The 15,692-nt window shown below is 29.4% G+C and overlaps 1 non-coding gene across 1 annotated transcript; it reads right to left on the reverse strand.

Annotated features, from left to right (window-relative positions):
- Positions 1 to 7,634: 7,634 nt before the first annotated feature.
- Positions 7,635 to 7,708, reverse strand: TRNAN-GUU (transfer RNA asparagine (anticodon GUU)). Its single transcript has one exon. It is a non-coding gene; the product is annotated as a tRNA-Asn (tRNA).
- Between the last annotated feature and the right edge of the window lie 7,984 nt (positions 7,709 to 15,692).

Consider the following 15,692-nt stretch of genomic DNA (forward strand, 5'->3'; position numbering starts at 1 on the left):
TATGAGAGTCGAGCCTCCAATTTCATAAAAACGACCCTGCTGCCAAATTATTTGGTAAAAACTTTGATGATAACATAGTGATAATAATATTACATAATTATTCGATCACTATCTTATCTTATCACATCATAATTTTAATTCTTAAAATAAATGATTCCATTATAACAAAATACTTAAATTTAATTAAATTTAATAAAGTGATTGAATTCAAATGGTTAAAGAGTCTATTTATTGATGAATTATGTGTTCTCGAGAATTTAGAGTTCGAATTCTCGGAGCTAAACTCAACAACAATATATAATAGAAAGATTAGAGTTTAAAAGTTTGCACAAGCGTGACAACAATATCGACATTCATTAAGTTCTCGAATATTAAAATTTCAGGAATTTTTTTCCTTTACAAATGTTTGAAAACATGAAACAAATTGGAAAAAAAAAGTGACGCAAGTTCAAACCAATCTTTAGACAAAAAATAAAAAAAGAGCTTACTTGAATACAAAATATGGGTAAAGAGGCCAAGTATAATGATAGATGCTTTTTAGGCACCTCAAATTCATTCTAAATCGGGTTGTAACAAAATATGTTCAAGTGTGAAAATATGATAGATTAGACGATTACTTGCTTCACAAGTAATTGACTAGTTAGGTAGCTAACTAACTAACCAACTGTTTTGACAAGATAGTTATGAAAGTTAGTAATAGATCATTAGCTAACTATAAATGTGTAAGATCTCAATGCATAATTTAGATTTGTAAATGTCAATCCTTTCTTTCTATATTCAATACCTTTCTTTCAGTTTCTCTATTCACTCATTTATGGAGATCAAGATTATCTCTTTATAAAATTGGATCAGGTCGTAACTCTCAATCGATTTTTTTTTCTTCAGCTAGATCAGCAATTTTAAGGTACCTAAAAAACAACAATCAATATAGTTGAATGCACATCTCAAAGGCCCAACCCTGCCACTGCTGCACTAGAACTGGAGGTTATTTATACAATCAATGAAAGGTGTTTGCATAAATTAGAATTATACCCTATTTCTTTGTTTAAAACGAATAACTTATAAGAAAATGGTAACATTGTTATGTTGTTGGTGAGTAAACAAAACATAAATGCAAATTTGTCTCAACAACACTGATGAGTAATGACGATATATTTATATTTACCCAACAGATTATTAAATTTCTATTATAGTTAAAAAATAAAGTTATCCAGTAGAAAAAATTGAACTAAATGTACATCTTGCTTCAACTATATATGGTATTTATATTTTCATATAAAAGCAAACTTGTTTTAATAACAGTGCACTAATTCCATTATATTTGTGAAGACCAAACTAATACTGAATAGTACAATAAAGAAACAATAGTTGAAAGTTGAAACTACAGGTTCAATTGCACATTTGGATTCTCCTTCAATAATATACAAAAGTTAAAAAAAAGAAAGATAAAATTAGGGATGGCAATTGAACCCATACTCAATGGATACCCGCAAAAAATACCCACAATGGGTAGGGTAAAACCCCACTTTTATGGGTCTGGACACGGGTACGGGTAATACCCATAAAATTAAATGGGTATGGGCACGGGTAAGGGTACTATACTGCCCAGACCCGCAACCCCGCATATACATATTTATATAATATTATAATTTTTTTTTATGTATAATTAATTAATTAATTTAGCTATTTAAGCCTAAACCTAAACTTAAACCAAACAACTGTTTAATACAATAACAACTCCATCATGTCGGTGTATAATTTTTTAGGGATATTTTGGATGTTTTCTATTTGACTAAATACCACAATTCATATTATTTTATGAGTTAATTTTAAAAAACTGGGATCGTAGTTTTATTTAATTTGTAATTTTGTTGTTTTGTTTTTTCATAGTTAAAGTGCGGGTAATGGGTGTGGGTATGGGCACTTAGGTATCCATAGGGTATGGGGAAGGGGACTAAAGTTGTTGCCCACGAGGGTAAGGGCACGGGTACGAGTATTTTTTATAAATGCGGGTATGGGGACGGACACTGTAGTACCCTGCCCATTGGATACCCATTGCCATCCCTAGATAAAATGAATACTAGTACACTCTACTTTACTATTTATTGATGTAAAATAATTTTACTTTTTGGCAGTTTTTTAATTTATCATTTTTTGGCCACACAAAGAAAAACAGAATATTAGTACACCATGTTAGGTTTCCCACACATTTCCCCTCACTTTTTATTTCAATTATGGTACTAAAAAATATAATAAAAAAATGAATAAAAACAATTTTCTTTCGATAAAAAAAATCATTATATAAAAAAACGGAGATTCAATTTCAACTATAAAAGGAAGGAGAGGTCTCACAAATGGATTCAGAGAATTGAAAACCATGTAGAACTAGAGAGAAATTGAATTGAAAATGCAGAGAAGATAACAACCATGAATTTCTTTGCCAATTTTTCCACCATCTTAACCCGTAGCTAATAACCCCATTATTTTCATCCTCATAAACTTCAACAAAATTCTCTTTATTAGGAGAAACACCAACTCCTTGAAATCATATAAGAAAAAACATACCAAATATTTTATTGAGAACCGAAGTACCCAACAAAATCCTTGGTTTCCAACCAAACATCTCAACATTCCAAAAATAACAAACAACAAAACAACTGATTGGGGTTCCCACTCACTCTAACAACAAACACATTTTTTCCTCATTTTTTTATATGTGTATTGTCGTTTCTATTTTTTTTTCCGAACATGTTTTAAAGTTGTTGGAGACCTTGTGTTGCCATTTCTTATATTAGTTAACTTTACCATTTGTTTTACTTTTATTGCTCAGAATGTGGCAATGCATTTTGGTTCTTTTGGTAAGAATTCAATAAAGATCTAGTACTTGAGATAGAAAGAAATATTTTTTCTAATCCTATTCAGTACTTGAGATTCAACTCACTTAATTTTTTTCTACCAGAAAACTTAGAGAACTTCTTTTCTATATCTGTGTAAAAAATAAATTTAAACCGGAGAAAAATTGAGATTAGATACATGGAAATGATCTGACTTAAGACCAGGACTGTAATGTTAGTTTCAGCAAATACCTTATCATTTAATTCTCAACACACATGATAAAACAGAAAATCATAACTCATTGTAAACTGACTGTTTAGGATTGGCTCATCATGTCCTCGACTTCGAGTTAGTGGATAAATAGGTGATAAAAGGACTTTACATTAACCTGTTAATTACAATCCCATTATAACCACAAGTGCAATTATCTTTATCTTTATCATGCTAATTTTTTCGTATCCAAAAGTTTTGAACGTTATGAGACTCATAACCGACCGGTAGCAAAGCATGTACCAAACCATGGACGCGGGGCTTTTAAAATGCCCTAATAGAAAAGAATAAAAAAGTAATCATTTAATATACACTCATTAATTATTATTTTCTAATAAAATATTAATTAACGATTGTACATTGTATGTTTACTCGTTTATTTCTTTTTGTTAGTATATCTTTTAAACCCAACATTCATGTTGTGTTCTGATGTACATACTGATTTTGTCGTCGGTTATGAATCCCATGACTGTTGAGATTTTTGCATAATAAAGAATTCATGTGATGAAAATAACGTAATTTTGTTTCTTGCTTATCCAATTATGAAATGTCTAAGATAATGAATCAATCCTAAGAAGTCTAAAAGATAATGAGCCAGTCCAATGTAGTCCACGACACGATGAGTTGTGCTTTTTTGTTAGCCTATGTCTGTTGGGAATTACAGAATTGGTTATTTACTGGAACCAAAGTAATTTATTTGACATTACATGTGGTGGTCTTAAGTTATTTCATGTCTATGTATCTAATATGTGTTTTTCTCATGTTTTTTCAACTTAGCTATGAACGTTATCATATGATGGCATTCCAACATCACAGAGAGGGTCAAATCTTGTTTCCTAAAGGCGGAATCCTCTAGGATCAAGTCATGTTTTCTCATGTTTTTCTCATTGTAAAAATTATTTATGCTATATCATTGTATATCTATCAAACTCTAAAGTTTAAAACTCTTTTGAATATATTTATTTGAAGTTATCTGTTAAATTTCCTTTTTGTTTTTGGTTTTTCCACAGAAACTTCCTTCATGTTTGGTGTAAGCAACCAAGAGGGAAGTGGGGACTGGGAAGAATACAGTCAACTTCAGGAGTACAAGCATCAGTTTCACTCTCAAATGGAAATGTAAACTTTTAAATTTTGTGTCTTTATAAGATAGTACTATTCATTGTTGAGTATGCAAGATAACATGCTATTTATGTTGATAAGTTGTTGCTGCAGGTTATGAGAGTGGCACAAACAGATCTCTTGCCAGCTAATCCTGATATTTTAGAGTGTGTGGATGATCTTATACAGACAGCTCAGCTATTTGAACGAGCCCTCAGTTCTTCACAATCTTCGGTTTAGATATTCTCAAGATATGATTTATGTATGTCCGCTGCTATGGTTTGTTGTTTTACGCAGATGATTATCTATGTATTCTCATATGCTGCTTGTGCGTTTTCTGTATGCAGAGTAAAGTTGGGCCAATTTTAATTGCTCTCAATCCCTTCAAAGATGTACAGATTTACGGAAACGATTATGTCTCTGCTTACAGGATCTGACGGCTTCGTGTTTCTCATATGCCGATTCCTATATGCCATCGTAATCAGTTCTATTGGAAAAGGTAACCTGTGTTTCTTATTTGAACTTTAATGTGGAACTGAAATATTTAACTTTCTGGATTTCTTATATCATCGTGTCTTCTGTCGGAAGTCAAGAGTTGTTCAACTGGCTAATGGCGAGAGGTCTTATCACATACTTTATCAACTTTGTGCTGGATCTTCACCTCATCTTAAAGGTGTATTTTCTATACAACCTATCAATTAGTTGGGATACATATGTATACTTCTGTATCATCTTTGAGATAATCTTTTTAAATATCATACCAGTTGAGGGTGGTAATCCTCCTAAATATGCTCAGAGAACACAATTGTTGACAGAAAACTACCAAGTTGTGTGATTGATTTCCCCTCGGCTTTGAGCTTCTATGACAGTTTTGCTTTTACAGCCGTGTCTCTTTTGTCAAGAGGATATACTTTTAGTTGCAACATTTGCTACTATTCATGAATTTTTACTTTTAGTTCTACTTGTCAAAACATGGAGCAAACTATGATACTTGTATTTGCTATGCGGAACAGACTTTTTAGAGGTATGAGACATTAGCAATTGGGTATTGGAGGTTCAACTATAAAGAGACATGTTGTTTGATAAGTGCAACTATAAAGAGACATGGAGTGTGATAAAATAGAGATACCAGTTTAAAAAACTAAATAGAGATACCAGTTTTGTTTTGCATCATGTATTTATATTTAGAAGCTAGGTGTACTTCCTACTCTTACAACTAAATTTGGCTTTGTTACCGTCGTACCCCCATAAAAAATCAAAATAATTTTACGGACCAAAATGTGACTATTGTTTACCCATCTTGTAAATACAAGCCATCACATGACCCATGTTGCAACTCAAAAATACCAAAGACTCTATAAATTTGACTTCTATTCACACAAGAGAGGGGGAGTATTTTGAAGTCTTATCACCATTCAAAGAGTTAGTAGAGGGTCTCTCATTTTCTTCATAGCTGTGGAATCTTGGGACACCTCTTTTATGTATTCATTTTTACTTAGTTGAGGAGACTCATCAATCTCTGTCTCGTATTATTAATTTTATGCTTAACCCACACTTTTTTAATCAAAAGAAAATTTGTCCATGTTTTCCTTTCTTCTTTGCCTTGTAACCCTCTAAAGAAACTGTTGTTTCGTTCAGTTCGGTTTTGTAAACATAATAATCGTACGTAGAAGACATTATTAAATAGAAATGTAAGTATATATTACCATAAAATTATTAAATAAGGAATCTAAGAAGTTGTTTAACTTGAACAAATGTTTCCAAGTTTGCTTAAATATAGAAGCTTTAGTCAGTTTTACTATGTAATTGGTTCTTTGTTATCAACATAGGCTCCCGTTGAGCCGTCGATAGCATCTATAAAATATCTAAAAGATCTTTGGTGAGGTCTTACCCCGTAGGAGTTGATGGATGATGACAATTCTGGTTGTGTTAGCGGTTCTTAATTGAATGTTTTTGACAGTTATGGTCAAAAGTATTCAATTTAGAATCAGTTACATGAGCAAATATATCTTTGTCATATCCAACGAGTTCTATGGAGCACAACCTCATCAAGGAACATGATATTTTTTTAGATGTTCTTGACAAAGATAAACCTGGATAAATTCTTTATGTGAGTCCTCTTACACTTTTACTTCAAAGTTTTCACATTCACAATATCCACCTATTTAACGAGCAAATTAAATTATTAATGTTTTTGTCAAAGTTAAGAATGTTCTCGTCAAAGGAAAAGTTCACTTACGAAATTGCATTTATCAAGTTTATATTTGAGATTAATTTTGTTAAATGCAGAGTCTCTTTAGCATAGACTTACTTTGTTTTGATCAAACAAGAATTTGATATGAGTGATTGTCTCTTTAGCATAGACTTACTTTGTTTTGTTGTATGTCAAAACTAGGTCTAGCTTAATAGGTATCTGCTACCAAACATTCACTCAAACTTAAATGTCAATGCTACCTAGATTGTTTGATATTAATACAATTGAACTTGAATTTTAATTTAAGTCTCAAAGGGCTTGTTTTCTATTTTCATTTTTTCCTTTTCACTTTTAGGGCATGTTTGGACTGACTCTGCTTATATATTGACACAAGAGCATTAAAGCACCATACCTTATCACCAACTTTACATTGGTCAAGAATTCTGTACAAATCACTACCATGAGTAACCTTATTACCATTCACAGATGCTATGATGTCACCCTATGAAACACGGACAAAGATACGGACACCGGACACGACACTGACACAGACACATTGACACGGATAAAATTTTGAAAAAAGGACATAATTCAATGTAATCACAAATGTCGGTGTCGAACACGATGCGTGTCGAACACCAGGACACACCTTCAATCAGAAGTGTCCGTGCATAAAAAAGCTATATTTTCGTTTGGTACTGATAGGTGGTGGTCAAGCCCTTTTCAATGTTTGGGTATTGGCTAATTGATTGTTCGTGTTGTTCAAACTATCAGACACTTTTTTTCTTGAGGAGTTTCAGTAGCACGCCTTGTGCTATTGAGATTCTTGTGTTTTTGGTTATATAATTCCATTTTTGATTGTTCAAAAAAAAGAAGTGTCTGTGCAACTGTGTCACCTAAAATGAGTATACCATCGAAATCACGCTTTGTTGATTGTAAGCCCTGCAAAATATAAATTTAAACAGCTCCATCAACAAATACCAAACCTAGTTTTAAGAGACAACACAAATGCAAATTATTGCAATTCCACCTAATAGAATAAGACCTTGAAATTTTATAGTTGAAGAAAAATAACAACATAAAGTCAAAGTACATGTGTTGTTTCTCAGTGAATTTGCCAAAATCACACCATAATTTTATAAAAGCTATAAAGTGTAGCTTTACTAGAATCACTACGACTTATATTAAAGGTCATCATACATTTACCCATAGTTACAAAATTTCGCAAAAATAAATTTGCTAGAAGGAGGGGTTGAACCTCCAACCTTGTGGTTAACAACCACACACTCTAACCAACTGAGCTATTCAAGCTTGTTCACTTTAGATTGGTTTATTAATTAATTAAAAGAAATAAAAAAGCCAACTGTTCTGTATTTAGTTATTCACTCTAAAAAAAAAAATCTGTTTTTTGAGAGGATTTTTTGTCCAAAAGAAAAATTAGGATTCGAAGAATATGTACAATAACATTCGATTGTTTTTTTACACACTATATGTTCGTTTTATAAATTATCTTTGAGGACTTATGAAAATTGTCATAGGCTGCTTTTGTAAGCTCTCTTAAATAGTCTCACAAAATTATGTCAATAGAGTTCAAATAAGACAATCCAAACAAGTCTCATTGAATGTTAGCGCATAAAAGTGTATGTCCATTGGACTCTTTACTTAAGTAGTCAAATTCTTATATTTTGTGGTGAGCACTCCGGAACCTTGGAGTTTTGTTTGCATGTATTCATCATCCAATTATTTTAATTTCATGTTATTTTTTGTATTTATCCATAAAAAAAATGTTATTTTTTTTATAGTAAATATCATTTTGAATTAGTTTTGCTAAGGTACATAAGTCATCAAAGTGACAATCCATTCTAATGAGTAAATGTTGCAATGAAATAAGCACAGTTGACCATGTGTAAAAAAAAAAAAAAAAAAAAAAATAGAATCTCCTTGCTAAAGGAATGCAAATTTGATGTTCACAAAACATAAAATTGCAAAACTGAAAATTGAAACAAACACAAATCGAATTATGACTTAAGAGATGAACAGAACGAAACAGCTCAAATGAAAAAACAAATGAAGGTATGAAAGAATAGCCACATTCATGGTTTCTAATTGCCTCAATCTTTTTCTTGCACACCAAGCAGCATGTACATGGCCACATGTGAGAGAGGGGGAAAGTTTGCTTTAAAATGTTAACACAAACCATTGTACAGTTGAAAGAAAAATTGTACAAACTCAATAACAAATTGTCATTTTCAAATATGAGACAAAGAATTCAAAGTGGAATATAATAAAATTGTACAAACTCAATAACCATATGGTGAGAAGTTGTGCCTGTTATGTGTGACTTCTTGCAAGGAAAAAGGATGAGTGTGCTGCTTTATTGAAAAAGTGTGTTGAAGAATTTGTATTTGTATTGTTTTAGATTTTTTATTTAGGGTTAAATATGTTTTTGGTCCCTATAAATATATCAACTTTTCGTTTTAGTCCCTCTAAAATTTTCCTTCAACTTTTAGTCCCTATAAAATTTTCAGTCACTTCTTTTAGTCCCTATTTTTAAGTTATTTTTTGTATTTTTTTAATGAAATTGTGCAGAAATGTATAGAATATTGTAAAAAAAAATCACAAAAAAAGTTAGAATTTTTTAATAAAACAAAAATTTAATATGAATTTTTAACCGTAAAAAATGTAAAAATTCATATTAAATTCATGTTTTGTTAAAAAATTCTAATTTTATTAGGGAGAGATTCTTATAATATTAAGAATTTTTCTGAAAAATTTTATATAAAAATATGAATTCTACATATGAGTTTACTTTAAAAGAGGGACCAAAAGTAGTGATTGAAAATTTTATAGGGACCAAAAGTTGAAGGAAAATTTTAGAGGGACTATAACGAAAAGTTGATATATTTATAGGGACCAAAAACATATTTAACCCTTTTATTTATTTATCGTTTTACTTAGTACTATAGAAATTATGTGGAATAAGTTTTATTTAATTTTTAATTTAACATTAAGGATTTGTTATTTGTGAAAAATCTTATTTTAGATTTTTTTTTAGTTTTATTTGCGAATAAGGAAATAATATTCTATTAAAATGAATAACTTTCTGTATATTTTGGAAACAACGAAAAACCGAAATAATTGTTTTCATTATTTTCAGAAATGCATCGTCCGCATCTAACATTTTATCTTCTCTCCATTGTAATGGTTCCCTTGGAGAGACTTGCATACTTGCAAATTAAACTAAACACAAGTTTAAAAAAAAAAAATTAATTGCATTCTTGTCTCATATTTTATCATGCTTACAAAAATAATCCCTCCTTATTAAAATAATTTTTTATGTATTTACCTTACGTACATTTCATAAATTTTATACCTATTGTAAACTATGTAATTTATTGTCAATAAAGCACATGAGTGATCACAAGATTTGAACACAAAATTAAATACATATCTTAATTTTTTTTCTACCTATTTTCATTTTGACAAGTGAGCTTTTTTAATGAGTGTTTCCAAATCTTATGTCTAAAATCTTGTTTCAAGCAAGAGTTACTCTTGATAATCTAGCAAAACAATGTTACACTTTGCTTTTAACTAATTACCACCGGGCACCGGTAATAATGTATACTGTATAGAATCAAAAAGAATGCAAGTGAGGCATTAAAATCAAAACGAATCTTACCCACTATTGCTGCATAATCTGCACCATCAATAAAAGAAGGGAAAGGAAAAATAGAAATTATAACCTGGAATAGGAAAATAGAGAAATTATTGTTTCACTTTTTTCGCATCATATCTACTTTGTGACACACAATGTGTTTTGTCTCATATACTCAGTCAAACTATTGAAAAACCATATCTTGATATTATGTCATCGTCCAAGATATGGCAAACTTAATGGTTAAAATTTTCAAAGACATAGTAACAAACTCTTACCAACTCTATGGTTGAACTAATTTTTCTTCTTTTTTTTCTTTCTTCTATATATATTCGATCACTATTCTATTCATTATACTCCAACAAAACCACCTTCCTCATAAACTATCCATCACCCAAATCCTCTCTATTAAAAGAAGCAAACAACACTACTTGTGGAGGCCTAGGTTAGCTCTCACTTGCTCTTTTCTCTTTGGCTCCCACACTCACTAAAACTTCTTTTAGCTCCTAAAAAAATCTCTTATATATATATATATATTCTATGTGTTAGAAAACATATTTAACATGTGCTTATTTAAGATTTAATTTGATTCTATTCTATATTATGTAACTCTTTTTTTTTATTTTGGCCAAGAACTATAACTTGACTCTTTTTGCAAAATATGGTGGGTTTTCAATGATTTCATCAGTAAGCACTTCACTATCAGTTTTACGAGATATCACTTGGTTGTAAGATCACTTTGTATCCTTGTAGTACTTTCTTCTAGACTTGGCACCATAAAAGGAGTAAATAAGCATTTCACTGTTTTTGTACAAATATATATATATTTTTTTACGTTAAACTATATTCTTTATCTTTCTTTTAATTATTTCTAGTTTGACTTAAGCTCTCTAAGTTTTTTTCTTCGATTCTATCATGATCTTATAAGTTACAAACAATGTATATACTTTAATCCCTTAAATTCTTGCCGTTATATTTTGGTCTCTTAAATTAAAAATAGTATATAATAGTGAAGTTTTAAAATAACTTACAACACTTGTTGTGAATTCATTTAAAAACTGACACCAAAAACTTAATCATGTATATTATAATTTGGCAAATTCTATGGTACATCCAATAAATTTGGGTGTATCGGTACACCAAGTCATAAAATTAATAATAAATGAGTTGTTTTTTTTGATGAAAAATAATTATTTTCTATCATTGACAACTAAGATAATTAAATTTTATATATCAAAAGCTTCGACGAAATAAAAATTAATTTTTAAGAATTTTTATTACTCATAACAATGAATATTGATTATTTTTTATGACAAAATGTAAATTTTGTAATATGATCCTTATAAACAATGAAATGATGGTTTTTCTTATGAAATGATGTTTTCTAAAATATAAATATTGACAAATACCTTTTTATTTCATTAAAGTGATCTTTAATTTATATATTTTTTGAAAAAAGAGTACCGGTACACTCAAAATTGTGAGTGTACCATAGAAGTTCCCTTATAATTTTTGTTATTTATCTTGATTTTTTGACTTTTAGTCGATGATATAGACTTGTGTTGGGACAATGTTTGTTATTGTTGTGTTTAGTTATTGAGTAACATAAATATTTGGCAAATTCTATGGTACACTTAAAAATTTGAGTGTACCGATACACCAAATCATCAAATTAATATTGAAACGAGTTGTTCTTTTGAAGAAAAAGAATTGTTTTCTATCATTAACAATTATAATAATTAGATCTTATTTATCAAAAGTGTCGACGAAATAAAATTTACTTTTTTTGAATTTTTGTTACATATAACAAAGAATATTAATTATTTTTTATGAGAAAATGTTAAAAATTTAATATGATTCTTATAAACAATGAAATGAAGTTTTTTCTTATAAAATGATGTTTTATAAAATATAAATATTGATAAATAACTCTTTATTTCATAAAATGATCGTTAAATTATAAATTTTGAAGCAGAAGTACTGGTACACCTCAATTTGTGACGTGTACCGTAGAAGTTCCCTAAATATTTAAGGGTTATATACATTTATTGTCCATATAAATATTTAACTTTTCATCTTAGTGTCCATAAGAAATTTCTTTGACTTTTACTCATCCAAAAGTTTTTGTCTACACTTTTGATCCATGCTTTTATGTTATTCTACGTGTACCCTTCATATTTTTTAGTGATTTTTGCAGGAATGTTTAGAATATTATAAAAACATTTTCCAAATTTTTTTGAATTTTTACACACCAAAATACTTAAAAATTCATATTTAATTCATCATTCATGAAGAAAAAAATGTAACTTTTTGCAAAAGATAATTCTAAAATGTACTAAACATAACTGTGAAAAAAGTTCAAAATTTCAAATGATACATATGCGACTAAAGGTTGTGATAAGATAACTTTTAGAAGACTAAACGTTGAAAAAAAAAATTAAGGTGACTAAATCAAAAGTTTGAATATTTATAGGGACCAGAAAATATTTAACACAATATTTAACGATAATTTTCAATATTGTATTAGACATACTTGATCGTTGTGTATACAATGTTTAGTTATACAATTACTTTTTTTGTCTTTCCATTTTTAAATCTAGTTTTTGACTCTCGCATACTAGACATGTTATGCTAGTTGTTGGATATAGATCTTCTGAGTAAAAAAGAACTATTGGACTGTGAAGAACTCATATGGTGGGGTTTTGGGGACGAATGCTTACATGCACCTCTAACGCAACACTCAAACAACAACGAGTTGTTATGGTCTACTTATTGTACTTGTATCTTATATTTTCAAGATTGCATGACACAATAAATCAATAAATAATGAATTATGGTCTTTTAGACTCGTACATGTGTATAAAAAACTACATTTCATGGTTTTTTTATTCATCATGTGATGAAATCTTGATGGTAGGGGATAAACAAGTACAATAAGCACACCACACCGGTCTATTGTTGTTGAAGTTACATGTAATCATTTATACCTCAATCCAGATCAGATGAATTCTTCACAATTTAATAAACATTTTACCAGAGAATCAGTATCCAACAATCGATATAACTTGTAGCATATGTAGTATGTATGCATAAAAACATATGCAAGACATAAACCACTTATTTTATATAGTTTCAAAAATATGATAGAAAAACATAGATTTGTGTACAATAAGTAATTAATGCATCGGTATTGTTCACCAGACAAATAAGGTGAACAATAGAGCGACACAAGCAAGTATTCGAAACATGAAATAGAGCGATCAATTTTGTTTGTATTATGTATTTAGAAGCTAGGTGTACTTCCTACTTTTACAACCAAATTTAAAGAATATGTATAAAATAAATGTATTTGTATTTTTAAAAATATAAATACATTTATACGTATTCTTTAAAAAAAAATTGTATATATGTTAAAAGTACAAATACATTTTCAAGTATCCCCTTGTTTGAAATTTTGAAAACTTACTTGACTAGCAAAAAATATATTTGAAAACCAAAATAACACATTTAATTTGAGGACCAAAATGACAAAAACTCCAGACATTTAGAGATCAATCTGATTGTTTACCTATCTCATAATTGCAAGTCATCACATCACCCATGTGGCACTCAACAACTCAATAAAAAAAAAAAAAACTCTATAAATTTAACTTCAATTCACACAAGAGAGGGGGAGTATTTTAAAGTCTTATCACTTCAAAGAGTTAGAGACTCCACATTGGAGGAGAGTCATCAATCTCTATCTCTCGTTTTATTTTTTGCTCCTTATCTGCCCAATGCATGTTTGTACAGTCCATTAAGCATGGCTTACTTTTTAATCAAAAGAAAATTTGTCCATATTTTCCTTGCTTCTTTGCCTCATAACCCTTAAAAGACATTGTTTTTTGGGTTTGGTTCAGCTTGATTTTGTAAACATAATGACTGTAGAAGACATTATTAAATAGAAATGTAAGGATCATATTACCATAAAGTTATTAAATAAACAAGCTAAGTAGCTGTTTAACTTAAACAAATGTTTCAAAGTTTAATTAAGTATATAGACGGTTGGTTAGTCTGGTTTTCTTTGTTATCAATATAGGCTTGTGTTTAACCCGGAGGAGTTTATGGATAGTGACGGTTCTACTTGTGTTAGTAGTTCTTAATTGAATGTTTTTGACAATCATGGTCAAAAGTATTCAATTTAGAATCAACTACATTAAACAGAGATTTCAAAATCCCTTTCTCCTCTGGTGTTAACCTCACTCAAGGAACATGTTGATATTTTTTAGATGTTCTCGACAACAATGAAACAAGATAAATTATCTACGTAAATTCTCTTACCTACACTTTTACTTTAAAGTTTCCACATATCACACTGCTCACTTTATTTATTGAGCTAATTATTAAATTTTTTGTCAATGTTAATAACTTTCTCATCTATGATAAAGTTCACTAATGGAATTATGAAGACATAAAAATGGAATTTAATAGTAAATCACAATGATAAAGTTCACTAATAGAATTGCTTTTATCCAATAAATCACAATGATCCAAACTCAACTGAAAACCAGAAGCTTCTTAGACCAACGAAGAATTTAATAAGCTACCTCTTTTGAGTGTTTGTCTATTAGCATAAGCTTTTTTTTTTTTTTTTTTATATATATATACGTCAAAACTAGATCTAGTTTAATAGGTATATGATACCTAACATTCATTCAATCTAAAATGTCAATGCTGGCTAGATTGTGTGAAATTAATACAATAATACTCGAAGGGTACTTTTTTCTATCACTATGCCTTGTAACTTGTAACTTGTAAAATATGCAGGAATCGGATCTACTATTAAATATGCAATTTTACAACGTTAAACTCTTACCACTAAGTTAATTCCTCATGGACATTTTTCAATATCAAACCCCAAACTTGTTCAAAAAAAATATCAAACCCCAAACTAAAATAAAGTTACTTTTGTTGCATGAAATAAATAAACAGTTTAAGAGCAAAGTGTAGTATATGGTGTTTCACCAGTAAATTTTTGTTGTTTGTTAGGTAAAATATGTGACCATGATTCTGCAATGGAAGCAATAATACTATGCTTAGAGGTCATGTGTCTGCAATGAAGAGTCCTAGCTACTTTCATCATATGATATTTTATAAGAAACTATGAACTTGGCTATGTAATAATATGATATATCTTATCTTAAATAAGAGTTTAGAATTTCTGAAATATTTTTAGTTTCTTTCAACTATTCGACCTTGTTATTTTGTACAATAGCAAACTGCAAGATTGTATGGAAAAAATATTAATAACAATTTGCAACTAAATTTGGAGGTGTGTTTATTTCATAAAATCAGTAAGTTTGGATTGTCTGATCAAAGATCAAATGACTCTGATTTTAAGCTCAAGAATCAAATTTAGATGAATTTTAAAAATAAACAAAAAGTGTAGAGTAGTCCAATCTAGATTTATTGATTGTATGGAATGCGACTAGAAAGAATATAAGTTCAAGCATAGGATGTGTTATATATAAGCAGTATCAATATTTGTTATTCAATTTTTAGTGCTTGGGAATATATTAAAAACTCGTTGTAGTGGTTGGTGTTGTGAAATGCATAACCTTTAGTTTGGCCAAAATTAAAAGATTGAAGTGAGCACATATT

Source organism: Medicago truncatula, chromosome 6 (assembly GCF_003473485.1).
Source record: "Medicago truncatula cultivar Jemalong A17 chromosome 6, MtrunA17r5.0-ANR, whole genome shotgun sequence".
In the NCBI taxonomy this organism is placed as follows: Eukaryota; Viridiplantae; Streptophyta; class Magnoliopsida; order Fabales; family Fabaceae; genus Medicago; species Medicago truncatula.